We start from the raw sequence: 15046 nt of genomic DNA on the forward strand, positions 1-15046 counted from the left end.
AAAAAAAAAAAAAAAAAATAAAACTCAATGAACAGAGTTGGATTAAGCAGAAGTCTGATCATATGACACATTGTCAACATTGGTCCATATTTGTTCTTTTCTCAAGAAAGCAATTAGGAGGTATTACAACAGATCCAAATGAGATTATGGAGATCATAACAGAACACTATAAAATGTTGTACTCCTACAATAGTTTGAAGAAATGGATAAATTCCTACAAACACACTATCCACCTAAACTATCATAAATAGAGGTCAGAAATCTAAACGACTCAAGACATTGAAGATATCATCAAAAACTCCCAACAAATAAAAACTCAGGACCAGATAGCTTCACTGCAGAATTTTACCCAACATTCAGAGAAGAGCTGACACCAATTCTACTCAAACACTTCAAAAACATAAAAGAGGAAGGAATATTCCCTAACTCATTCTATGAAGCCAGCATCGATTGATACTAAAGTCAGGTAAAGACATCACACATACACACAAAAAACTATAGACCAATATCTCTCATGAATATAGATGCAAAAATTCTCAACAAAATTCTAGAGAACATAATTCAACATATTAAGAAAATCATAAATTATGATCAAGTGGAATTCATACCAGGAATGCAAGGCTGGTTCAACATCAGAAAATCAATCAGCATAATTCACCACATACATAAAACAAAAGAACCACATGATCATCTCAATTGATGCAGAAAAAAAAATTTGATAAAATCCAACACCCTTTCCTGAAAAAAATTCTCAGCAAAATAAGAATAGAAGGGAAATTTTTCAACATAATTAAGAGCATATATGCAAAACCAACAGATAACATTATCCTCAAAGGATAAAGAGTTAGAGCCTTCTCCTTGAAAATGGGAATGAAATAATGATGGCCACTATTATCTCTCTTATTCGATATTGTCCTGGAAGTCCTAGCCAGAGCAATAAGGCAAGGAAAAAAAAAAAAAAAGGGTATCCAAATTGGAAAGGAGAAAATAAAACTATTCCTATTCACAGATGACATGATCCTATACATAGAAACCCCAAAGAGTCCACAAGAAAGCTTCTGGATCTAATATAAGAATTCAGCATGTTGCAGGATACAAGATCAACACACAAAAATCAACCGGGTTCCTATACATTAACAGGGAAAAAGTCAAAAAGGAAATCAAGAAAACAATACCATTTACGATAGCCCCAAAATGATGAAAATAAACAAATAAATACCTAGGAATAAACCTAACTTCAGCAACGACAACAAAAAGACAAACAACCCAGTAAAAAAATGGACAAATGACATGAAAATACACTTCACCAAAGAGGATATTCGAGTGGCCAATAAACACATGAAAAGATGTCCGCGATCATTAGCCATTAGAAAGATGCAAATCAAAACAACAATGAGATTTCATCTAATCCCTGCTAAATTGGCACTAATCAAAAAAACAGAAAACAACAAATGGAGGCAAGGATGTTGGGAGATTGGAAAACTTATCCATTGCTGGTGGGACAGCAAAATGGTATACAACCACTATGGAAAATGGTGTGGTACTTCCTCAAAAAACTAGAAATAGAACTACCTTATTATCCAGCAATCCCACTCCTAGGCATATACCCTAGAGACCTAATAGAAGTGACAAAAAGACATATGCACACCTATGTTCACTGCAGCACTATTCACGATAGCAAAAAGATGAAAACAACCTAAATGTCCATCAACAGAGGAATGTATAAACAAACTGTGTTACATGCATACAACGGAATACTAGACAGCCATAAAGAATAATGATGAGTTCTTGAAACATCTTGTAATGTGGATGAATCCGGAGGACACTATGCTTAGTGAAATAAATTAATCACAAAAGGACAAAAATGTATGATCTCACTTTTAGAAGAAAATAAGAATAGGTATACAAACAGAGACCAATGTTCATCAGTGGTTAACTGGGATGAGGGGGAGAGGGAGAATCATCCTCTAGATAGTGGACATTGTTATTTTTGGTGACCGAAAAGGTTAACAACCAAATGTGTGTGAAGTACGAACAGCCTGAGCGAGGTAAATGATGTTACTAACAAGTATACACACACAAAAAGGATGTTTTTGATAAATGCTAGGACATATAATTTTGCAACAGCAACCAACATACATGTGTGGTTACATATATATGCATATATATATATATATATATATATATAGGTATATATATGTGTGTGAATATAAACACACACCTATATGTATATACATTTGTGGTGTGTGCTTGCATATATATACATATATATAATAAAGCCCTTGGGCGCATAGCAATGGAAACTTCTTAGACATAACCAAACACCTCAAGGGATTGGTTTTCTGGGTCTAAAGCCTTAGGACCATAGTCTCGTGGGACAACTGAGACATCTGGCATAACATAGTTCATAAAGTTTATGTTCTACATCCTATTTTGGTGAGTAATGTCTGGAGTCTTAAAAGCTTGCATGTGGGCATCTATGATACAATTATCAGATTCTTCCTGTCGCGGAGCAAAAGAGAAAGAAGGAAACCAAAGACTCAGAGAAAAAACAAGTCTACAGAACAGTCTACACGAATCATGACCTAATCTACCCTGAGACCAGAAGAACTAGATGGTGCCCTGCTACCACTAGAGACTGTTTTGGTCACGGCCAGAATAGGAGGAACCTGATAGAATAGAGCTCAAATTCTTAAACAGTTCAAACCTGCTGGATTGGTTGAGACTAGAAGACTCCTCAAGACTATCACCCTGAGATATTCCGTAAACTTTGAACCGAAACTACCCCGAGGTCACCTTTTAGCTAAATAACAGATAGACTCATAAGATAAAGAATATTACCAGTGAGTACTGCACACCTTTAAAAAATCATCTATACGCGACCAAATGGTCAACAATTACTCTAAAGCAAAGATGAAAGAGTAAGGGGACAGGGACACAAGATTACTGGAAACATCCAGAATGAAATTAATGAGAATGTTGCCATGTAGTGAAAAATATAACTAATGAGACTGAACAATTTGTGTAGTAATTGTTAAATGGGAGCCTAATTTGCTGTGTAAACTTTCACTGAAAACACAACAAAATATTTTTTAAAAATAATAAGGCGATTATTTAAGCAAATATTTATTTATGTAAACCTTTCCTCCCTTTTCCAATTAAAGCAATCAACCAAAGAGTCAAAGCAACAACATGGACTCTTAGCTCCATCTGTCTAGACCGACCTATGGAAAGGGCTTTGCTATATTTGTCTTATGGAAATTAGTGTTTCAAAAATGCATTAATAATAATCTTTGTTTTATTACATAATGTCATAATTGGTCCATGTGTGGCCCTCCTTGTCTCCATACATTTACATATTTCTTTATCCATTCAGGAGTTCATTTGGCAAGAATTTACCTTGTCTCTTTTTACAATGGACCTCAGAGTTCCAGATAGGGATTAATCACAGTTTTGGATTCAGACCCGACCCCCACCCTAAGAGTCATCATTGGTCCAGGCTTTGCACTTTTTCTTCAGTCCTTTATCCCTTTCTTTATTGATTCATTCCCTGATCCAATAATAATATAATCAACATAAATGAATCACAAAATCCCAAGAATAAGATCCTTGCATATTACTAATACCTACCCATATGCTCATTTCCCATATACTAGATCTCTTTTTGCAATGGCCCTCAGTGTGGCACATATGAATCAATCAACACGCCTTCTTCATATCAACTCCTTACTCATCACTGGTCCATATGGGCCCCTCCTTCATTTAACCTGCACATAGTTTAAAGAAGGGATGATAAGCAACCATGATACCACTATTTTACCCTAGACCAAGATGACTGACAGTATCTTCCAATGTGCTCCCTCTCAATTAGACTTTTTGAAGGGAGAAATGTTGACACTGACTGTGATATAAACATAGAAGCCAACAGTAAACAGCTCTGAAAATGGGTGAAACACCTTCCATCGTTTTTTTAGGAGTCATCAGTTGTACAGAATTAAGTAAAATATCATTATCTTGGGTTTGTAGTATATTCCCATCATTGGCAATGTATGGTATTCTTTAATTTTATAATTCTATGTAGCTATTTATTACTGTGATAATCGTACGTAGTTATCTATTACTTTGGAATATTTCAGTGAAAACCCATGAACAAATACCCCTAATACAAACTTCGAATGCTACTCACATCAATATTTATGCTTCTTAAACACAGAGGTATCAGCCAAGATCTTCATTATTTGGCATCGATTAAATCAGCTATAGCATGTTAAGTCTGAGATGAAAGGCAGGTTTTAAAAATAATGAAAAAGCAGAAAGTTAGGTATTTTTAAGGGATATTAGTTATTCAGTTCTAGAGTAGACTTCACATAAAACTTGAATGAAGACAAGGAGGGCCACACACGAACTAAGACCAAATGAAGACATGAAACTTGCTTCATTTCATTGACCCGAGAATGTCACTACTTTTTACTAACTCAATTATTCAATTTTCATCTTAAACAATACGCTGAACACCATTGAATCTGCCACTCTAAATCCACAAATAACATGTATGACTATTAAAAATATCTGTCCATCCACTTTACTGAGGTAAAGTCTAGATCATCATTTTTAATGGACTTGTCTTCTGCAGATGAGATAAATTTAAATTCTTGTTTCATGGAATATTCTTAACAATAGCCCATGCTTGGCTCTACTTTATGTTTTCATTCATTCATTTATTTAATCACTCATGGAATAATTTTATCAGTTGTTCATTACATAAAGAAAAGGCAAAATGGTAAAATGGACAACAACCCAGAACTGAAATACTCTTATGTGCAACTGTCTATGTGTACATTATCCCAAGTGGGAAAGGCTTAGATGTTTTAAAATATGGATATCAGTTGTATAAAACAGGGTAATCATTATTCTTATTTCATAACAGGGCTCTTCCTTAGTCCTTAATTTGCTACATTTTAACTAAGATATGAACATATTCATTCACTTATAACAATATATAATTATAATACATCATTGTTACAATTATAATTCACTGGACCCAGACCCTGAATAATACTAACATTTGATCATAAGCTCATTGCTTGCCCATAATAAATTATATTAAAATAATCATAACTCCTGTCATGTGACATATTCTTATCATGAGAATGTTTGTAATTCATGATTGCTTTTTTTTAATTGTTATTTAATTATTTGTGCAAACATTTTGCCCTTTTCTTAATAAAATAAACAATCACCAATCCACCATCAATTCATAATGACAATATTTAATCTGGCACACATCTATTTTCTCCCTAGTGAAAGGGGTAAAAACCTTGATCTATTTATTTTACTAGACCTCAGAGCTTCAGAAATCCATTAATAATAACCCTTATTTCATAATTTCACAATGAGAGGCTTTCCTTGCCTTCATTCATTCCCTCCTTTCTTTCTTAATTCATACACTACTTCATTATAATAAAAAACAAAAACCATATCCAAGGAACACAAAAGTCCAAGAACAAGACCCTGAATATTCCTGTCTTCTGCCATAAGTCCCTTTACCGCAGAGACAGTAACTAGATCTCTTCTTGTAATGGACCTCAGAGTTAACGGGTTTAATCAAAATTGTTGATTCAGACACCCCAGGATACTCATCATTGGTCTAGACATGGCAGTTTTTTTCTTCTTCATTCATATCCTCCTTATTGGATTTATCCTAAGATGCATAAATTATAATACAATGAAGATCCATGAATCATGAACGCCAAGAACAAGATGCATGACTGTTGCTCCACGTATGGATTAATTAATAACCTTCATGACCATCCCATGTTGCTCACTGCTACTCGCTCATCTTTCTTTGTATTTTTAAGTTGGTACAATGAACAACGAGGAACCTACCATTTTACCCCACAACTAGAACACTGACAATACTTTTCATCTGCCTAAGGGCTCCCTCCTCAACGATTTAACAACCAAGAACTTTATCAGTAGAGAATATTTTTAATTGTGGTACAAAAATAAAATAGAACACTAGGCAACCGTGAAAACAAATGCAACACCCTCTAACTTTGTTTTTAATGGACCTCGGTTGTACTAAAATGGATTGATCTTAATCCCAGCATTGGTCCATGTATGGTGTCATTTGGTTTTATGTTCGTAGTCATTTATTCAGTTGAGGGAGTTCCATGAAACACATGAATAAGCCCCTCCAAACCAAGAACACAAACCTTCTTACTTACATGAGTCCCTTTGCTCCTCTTCCACAGAGTGACTGTGGAGATCTTCATCAACTGGATAATGAATAGGTCATATTTGATGTATTGACTCTGTGAAGTAAAAGGCAGATGTTAAAAAACTGAAGCAGTGCAGATTTAAATATCTTAAGGGGCCTTAGTCCTGCTGTAGTAATTTTATCATAAGCCTCCATTTTCATCACGTTCTCATTATTGGCCCAAGAATGGCCCTCTTTTTTATGTAATGACTTATTTAATTATTAATTTATGTAATATAATGACAACAGCTAAATATAAACCCGAGCAGAATAAGAATTATTTCTTAAAAATAATTTATTTCTTATTTATTGTTCTAAATTCTGTCTATTAAGCCCTACCCACATAACTAAGAGTCTAGATTATCTCTCTTTTTTTAATATGGCATTGGATACATTTAATCATAATTGGATAAATTTAAATCCTTATTTCCTAACCCACTCTTGCAATGGTCCATGTTTGGCTCTGCTTTAGGAATTTATTCATTTATTGGTGTATTCTGTTCAAATTTTCATTTTCTAAACTATGAACAGAATAGACCGATAAATGAATAAAATATGGTCTAAAATACTACTACAAGCAACAGTCTCTACATTCTTTACCCAAAGTGGGCAGAGTCCCAATCCTTTTCTATTTCTATGGACATTAGTAGAGAAGAACAGGAGTAATTATTAACTTTGTTTAATGACACATGAGTCTCATTGATACATGTTTGCCTTCTTTTAAATGATCAATAATCAATAGGAGCCTCTTCTTTCATCTACTTAAATTAATACCATCGATATTTGTGAACCCACATACCCTGGGCAAAAGTCCTGAATAACACTAATATCGGCCCAGAATCTCAATATCCACAGAAAAATGAAAAGTTGTGATTTTTAAAAAATAAAACTCATTGAACAGAATTGGTTTTAATCACAACTCTGTCACATAACCTGTTCTTAACATTGACCCGTGATTGGTCCTCGTTCAATTAGGTAGCTCTGCAATCAATTATTTATTATGTAAACTTTTTCTCTCTTTTCTTAATAAAATTAACACTCGCCAACCCAAAAACGACATGGACTCTGACACACAACCACCCATATGCACCTTACCAATGTGATAACAGCCTTGAGCTATTTACTTGTTGAACTCAGCTCCTCAGAAATATTTTTAATAATAATTTACATCTCATTTCATAATCTCATAAATATGCATGTCTAGCTCCCTTTGCCTACATTCATTGATACATTTCCTTTTTTATTCACGCATTAATGAGCTAATAATAATAGGATTCATACCTAAGATCTATAAAAGCCCAACAACAAGATGCCTATATTCCCAACTTCAACTACAAAGTCATGTCTCACCAAGGCAGTCAGTTAAGTCTGTTCTAATAATGGACCTCAGAGTTATAGGGTTTAATCAGAATCCTTAATTCAGACACCCCAGGGTATTCATCATTGGTCCAGGCTTGGAACCTTTTTTTTTTTTATTTGTTTATACATTTGTTTATTAACTCATTATTTTTGATTGACTAATAATTATATAATCAATACCCATGAATCACAAGAAAGCAAGAGTAAGATCTATGAACATTACTAACTTAGGATAATTTCTCCCAGAGCTAATACACCAGATATCTTTCTACAGCAGACCTCACTGTTGCACATATGGATCAGTCAATACCCTGTATGCAATTCCACACTCATCACTGGCCCATGCTTGGCCCTCTGTTTTTAATTTGTCTAAATTTTTACTATGTGACAGAGAACATCCAAGAGCCTCTCATTTTACTTCACTGACCATATTTTCCATCTTTTCTTGTGTTTTTCTCTCCCAACAGATTGGAAACATAGACTTTTATTGATGGCAGAACGTGTAAATCAACAGAGGTGAAAAACGAAGTGAAATATTAAATAACTATGAAATGAATGAAGCTCCCTCCTCCATGTTTTCCTACTGGCTCCCACTCGTTCACCACTGGATTAACCTAAAATTTTGTCTCATGTCACATTGCACCAATGCTCCATTCTTGACCCTCTTTATATATTTATCTAGGTGTTTATTCTTTAATTTGATTAGAAATAGATAAATTTAATCCTGTAGTTTTCATTGATTCACTCATTGATTGACTAATAATAATACATTCAATACTTATGACCATAAAAAACAAAGGAAATACCCTTGAATACATCTATCATTGGTCTATAGCAGTGCTGTCTAACAAAAATATATTGTAAGCTACATGTATAATTTTAAGGTTTCTAGAAAAAAGCAAAAAAAGAAACAAGTAAAATCAATTATAATAATACATTTTATTTAACTCAACTTGTCTAAAATACTATCATTTCAACATTTGATTGATTAAATAAATTATTAATGAAATACTTTATATTCTTTTTTTTTCCTCACTGAGTCTTAGAAATCCAGTTGTGCATGTCTAGCCTTCTTTGCCTGCATTCACTGATACATTTCTTTTTTTTTGGTATATCACTTCTTAATTCAGACCAGCCACATTCCAAGTGTTCAGGAGCCATTTCTGGCTAGTGGCCACTGTATTGGACAGCACATATCTACAGTCTAATTTCCCACAGAAATAAAACACTAGGTTCTATTCTACAATTCATCTAATTGTGGTACAGATGAATCAGTCAACCTCCTTGCTTCATTGCAATTTCACACTAATCATCAGTCCACCCTTGGCCCTCTTTTTTTTAATGTGTCCATATTTCCAAGATGACACAACAGGCTATTATGAACTCACCACCTTCTTCCACATTAGAACTGTGATAGTATCTTTCCATCATCCTATGCTGTTATTCCCTCAACAACTTAATAGCACGGATTCATCAGTGGTATAAAATAAACACGAAATATTAAAATTCTAGTAACAAATAAAATGTCCTTTGTCTATTTTTAGATAGAATTGTGTTGAATTGGAATAATTGTGTTCCTAAGTCCACACCACACTCTCATCATTGCTCCATGCATAGCCTTCTGTGATATTATTAATGTATGAAGCTATTTATTTCTTTTAAATAATATCAAAAACCATGGGCAAACCATCAAACTAAGAATAAGAACTTTGACTGCCACTTACATCAGCCTCCCTGCATGCTCCTAACTCACAAAGGGAGCATCAGGGCTTCTAACCAGTTCTTCCTGGTTCGGTCATGACGGAAGAAGTGAACCCAGAACAGACCCAAATTTTTAAAAGTTGAGTGAACCCGAATGGGAAAAATTATGGTCAAAGTCCTGCTAAAAATCTAATCTCCTTCTTAGAAAACAAGGGCAGCATATGCGTTGCATAGCAACCAAATCTCTCTTGCCCGTGGGATTTTGAGCAGTTGGAAACAGTGGTGCTCCACTCAAAGATGGGCAGCAACCACACTGTTTTGAATGTGTGTCACTCTCCACAGTCCTGATGATAATCCAATCTCAGGCATAAGGCTCATGAAAGGCCTCACTACACTTCTTACGAGTCTTCCATTCCAGAGCTTTGACTCCTAAATTTTCCCATTCCAGTTATCATTCCAGATCACCCAAATTGTAAAACCTCAGGTTTTTTCTGGCTTTGTCTCATTGGCCATGACTGAACCGGTTTAAACCAGTTCAAAGTCCTGGGGAGCAGCCAAGACTTTCATCATTACAGAATGGTTAATCAGCTACAGTTCATTCATTCTGTAAAACAGAAAGTAGGTGTGAAAATGGGTGAAAAATACTAGATTTAAATCTTTAAAACAAATGTTAGTGGTGAGATATTGGATTAATCACAATCCTTGGTTTGTGCCACATTCTCAAAATTGGTCCATGTTTGGCCCTCTTTCTCACCATTGGCCCATAAACAATGCTTCATATTTTATTGACTTAATCAGTTCATAACTATCAATTAATTCATTTATTGTTATAAAGTCAATGACTAACCATTGATCACCTAGAATAAGAATTGTAACTATAAAAAACTTCTGTCTAAGTGTTCCCTCCTGTATAGATGACAGCTGAAATCTTCTATTTTAATTGACTTCATCCGCCCAAAACTGAATTAAATCTCAATCCTAGTTTCATGGTACATGCTCATCAATGGTCCCTGTGTGGCCCTCTTCAGATCTGCTTCTATTTATTCATTCAGTCAATCAGTCAGTCATCCATTTATTCATTTACTCAAATATTCATGGATTAATTTATTCATCTCTTTATTTGCCTAAGAAAATTAATAGTGGTAAAACCACCGGCAACCCAAAATTCAAATAGTTACTACACGTTCCTATCAGTACGCAATTTATCCAAAGTGGCACGAGTCTAGGTATTTTTTCTTAGACAAATGAAGAGGCAAATACAGGGACCACAAATGAGAAGGCAAATGGGGAAGATCTGAACCCAACCCACAGCCTACAGCACAATTGTTGCAGTTGTCACAGACCCATATGTGAGAAATAGACATTGTTATTGCTACAGTTGTTATTATTTTGTAAGTCTGAAATTGTTAAGTTATTTGTTATGCAACATTATCATGGCAAAGGCTAGCTCATACATTTTCCCTCCTTTTATTTTTTTGGAATTATTTATTTACTGATTTTTTACAACATAATCAATGAAATCATCATGAATGCACCATGGAACACAAGAAAGGCAATAATTATGTGTATGTGTATGTTTACACATATATAAAACAATTTTTATATATGCAGAGAGAGATGAGAGAAAGAGACTTTTTTTTTTTTTTGTATTTCTTACCCATAAATGGAGAAACAAAGACCTTTATATAATGGACTTCAGTTGTGCAGAAATGGATTCTTCTAAATATTTGATCATGATACATGGGTCCATGTTTAGCCCTCTTTATGTAGATTAACAATTAGTTACATCTGTCTATATGTTCCTCACCAACAAATGTAACAGAAGAGACCTTTTATTTATGGACCACAGTTTTGCAAACCTGAACTAATCACAAACCCTGGTCACATTATCGTCCTTATTATTCATTTTCTGAAGTTTATTACTGAATATAATGAATTTCCATGAATCCATATTCAACCCACCAACTACAACTCTGACAATAACTTTTTGATCTTTTCCCACCAAGATACACAGATCTTCAACATTAGAAGAATGTTCACATAAACTATGGGGTACACATTCAAAGTAATAGCAAATAGTTAATTGTCTTCTTTTTAATAAACCAAAGACTTTCTCAGTGAATCTCAATTGTGCATAACTGAATTAATCATAATCTTTGTTTCATAGTACACTCTCATCACTGGCACACAACTGACCCTCTTTTATTTAATTTACATATTTATTTATTTTTTCTTATTCAAAATAGATAAACTCCCAAGAACCAACCACTCAACCCAACTGTCTAATAGAATAACTACTAGCCACAAATAACTACTTAATTTTAAATTAATAAAAATTAAATAAAATTTAAAATCAGTCCCTCATGCATATTAGCCACATCTCAAGTACTCAATAATCACATGTGGTTAATGGCCACCATATTCAACAGAAAAAGTTATAGAACACTTCCATCATTGCAGAAAGTAAAATCGGACAGCAATGATATATGCTCCTTACTTTTTGGTAATAGCCTATAACTTTTTAATGAAGCTAAGTTGGATTAATCATAATCCTTGATTCATAATGATTATGATCATGGGTCCATGCTTGACCCTCTTTTATTTGATTTGATCATTTTTAAGGAAGTTTTAATAAGCAACCAACCATAAACCCAACATCTTACTCAACAAGTAGAACAATGACATTATCCTTCAGTCCTTTGTGCTCCTTGCTCAAAGAGTTAACAGACTAGATCTTTAAAGAGGAATGATAAATTAACTATAGTCTATGTACACAATGAAATACAAAACAGCTGGTAAACAGAATGAAGAAGGATAGATTAGTTTTAGGACAGACAGCAGTCAAGAGCACAGAATTCAGTTAACTACAATCCTTTAATCCTTGCGCCATTCTCATCACTATTCCATGATTTGGCCTTTCTTTTATTGTATACATTCATATAATGATTAATTTTTTTTAGTACTAAAATCAACTTCTAACACACCACCATGCTAGAACAAGAATACGGACTATTTACCTCTATACATACTCCAGATGAAGACCAACTAGGAAGAAAGGCCTGGTAATATACTTCCAAAAATTAGCCAATAAAAACCTTATGGATCACAACAGAATATTGTTTGATATAGTGCTAGAAGACTACACAACAGCCCCAGCAATGGACTTAAACAAACAATTATCATGAAGATGGTGTTGGACAAGGTAATGTTTCATTCTGTTGTACATAAGGTTGTCATGAGTCAGTGACTCATGGCAGCAACAACATATGCTCCTGATCAACATATTTCTAAAATGGATCTTGCCTGTACAGAATTGGAATAATCTTAGTTATGGGATTAGGAGATACTATCACTGTTGGCTCACGTTTGGCCCTCTCTTGGTTTATTCATTAATTTGTTCATTCATTCATTTACTTATTTATTCATTTTTCATGAAAAAAATGAACATCCTTGAACAACTCTCATGTCAGAGATTAATAACATTGACTATGACTTCCATTTTCTCTATGTATCTTACCCACCCAAGTAAGAGTCAAAATCCTAATAACTGTTCCATGATTAAATAAACTTGGGTATGCCTATTCTGTGGAAGAGAAAATGATTGTTATGTTAAAAAATGAACACCCTGGATCATTTTTAATGGCTCTCACATCTCTAGAATTGAATTAATTAGCCTTAGTTTATGACATATTTTCTTCATTGCTCTATACTTGGTCTTTTTTTTAATATTATCAGTTTTTAAAAAAAGTCATAAAAGTTACACAGAAGAAGGAAGAAATCAAGAATGCTCATCACAAAAAAGCAGCTAAACACAAAAAACTGAAAAATGGGAAAAACGTCAAAGATATAAGATACTCAAAAAATAAGCAAAATGAAAGAGGTAGATACTTCGTTTTCAGTAATAATCTAAAATGTAAATGGTCTGAATTCCACATGCAAAAGGCAGAGAGTGACAGGAAGCAGAAAAAAAAAAGATCTATCCTTTTGCTGCCTAAAAGAAACACACCTTAGACGTAAGAACACAACAGACTTAAAATAAAAGGAAGGGAAAAAAAATATTCCATGCAACCAGTAACCAAAAAAGATCAGGGTAGCCATACTAATAGCACATAAAATAGACTTTAAATCAAAATCTATTAGAAGAGATAAAGAAGAACATTACATAATAATAAAAGGATCAATCCATCAAGACAACATAACAATTATAAATATATATGTACCTAACATCAATGCTCCAGAATACATGCAACAAATACTCTCTAATATGAAAGGATAAATAGATAACTCTACAATAATAGTTGGGGCCTTCAACCCACCACTTTCAAGTCTAGACACAACATCTAAAAAGAAGATCAGTAAGGACACTGAGGACTTAAACAAAACCATAAGCCAATTTGACCTAATGGACATATGTAAAACATTCCACCCATTGTCAGAACGATACACATTTTTCTCTAGTGCACATGTATCATTTTCCAGAATAGACCATATGCTAGGCTGCAAAGTAAGTCTCAACAAATTTACGAACATTAAATCATACAAAGCATCATCTCTGACCATAACAGTATGAAGCTAGAAATCAACAACAGGAAAAATAAAGGGAAAAAAAATAATTACATGGAAACTAAATAACACACTACCAAAAAATGATTGGGTCATAGAGGAAATCAAAGACGAAATTAAAAAAATACTTAGAATCAAATGAAAATGAAAACACAACATATCAAAACACAACATATCAAAAGCAGTGCTCAGAGGGAAATTCATAGCAATAAATGCCTACATTAAAAAAAAAAGATCCAAAAATCAGTAACTTAAATTGACATATTGAACAAATAGAACAGGAAGAAAAAAAGCAGCCCAAAAAAGAAAGAAAATAATAAAAATCAAAGCAGAAATCAATGAAAAAGAAAACAGTAAAACAATAGAAACAATCAACAAAACCAGAGTTGATTCTTTGAAAGGATCAATAAAATAGACAAACCACTGGCTAGAGCAACAAAATTTAAAAAATGAGAAGACACAAGTAATCAAAACAAGAAATGAAACTGGAGGCATTACAACAGACCCAACTGAGATAAAGAGGATCATAACAGAATACTATAGTAAACTGTACTCTAACTTTGAAAACCTGGATGAAATAGACAAATTCCTAGAAACACTCTACATACCTAAACTAACACAGAGGTAGAAAATCTAAACAGACCTATAACCAAAGAAGAGATTACCAACATCATCAAAAACTCCCAAGAAATAAAAGCCTAGGACCAGATAGCTTTGCTGGGAAATTTTACCAAACATTCAGAGAAGAGTTGACACCAGTTCTGCTCAAACTCTTCAAACACATAGCAGAGGAAGGAATACGCCCTAACTCCTTCTGTGAAGCCAGCATCACCCTGATACCAAAACCAGGCAAAAATATCACAAAAAAAGAAAATTACAGACCAATAGCCCTCATGAATATACTTGCAAAAACTTTTAACAAAATTCTAGACAACAGAATTCAACTACATATCAGAAGAATCACAGACCATGATTAAGTGGGATTCATACCAGGAATGCAAGGGTGGTTCAACATTAGAAAATCAATCAATATAATTCACCACATAAATAAAACAAAGGAAAAGAACCACACGATCATCTCAATTGATGCAGAAAAGGCATTTGATAAAATCTGACACACTCTCCTGATAAAAACTCTCAGCAAAATAGGAATAGAAGGAAAAT

The 15046-nt window shown here is 33.8% G+C and overlaps 2 non-coding genes and 1 pseudogene across 2 annotated transcripts; all 3 read right to left on the reverse strand.

The window, feature by feature from the left end:
• Positions 1-3415: 3415 nt before the first annotated feature.
• Positions 3416-3498, reverse strand: LOC111820656 (uncharacterized; annotated as a pseudogene).
• A 2080-nt stretch (positions 3499-5578) lies between these two features.
• LOC111820659 (small nucleolar RNA SNORD113/SNORD114 family) lies at positions 5579-5650 on the reverse strand. The gene has a single exon (XR_002824189.1). It is a non-coding gene; the product is annotated as a small nucleolar RNA SNORD113/SNORD114 family (small nucleolar RNA).
• Positions 5651-7638: 1988 nt separating this feature from the next.
• LOC111820655 (small nucleolar RNA SNORD113/SNORD114 family) lies at positions 7639-7710 on the reverse strand. The gene has a single exon (XR_002824186.1). It is a non-coding gene; the product is annotated as a small nucleolar RNA SNORD113/SNORD114 family (small nucleolar RNA).
• Positions 7711-15046: the final 7336 nt, after the last annotated feature.

The sequence above is a fragment of the Trichechus manatus genome, unplaced genomic scaffold (genome assembly GCF_000243295.1).
Source record: "Trichechus manatus latirostris isolate Lorelei unplaced genomic scaffold, TriManLat1.0 scaffold00045, whole genome shotgun sequence".
NCBI classification, from domain to species: domain Eukaryota; kingdom Metazoa; phylum Chordata; class Mammalia; order Sirenia; family Trichechidae; genus Trichechus; species Trichechus manatus.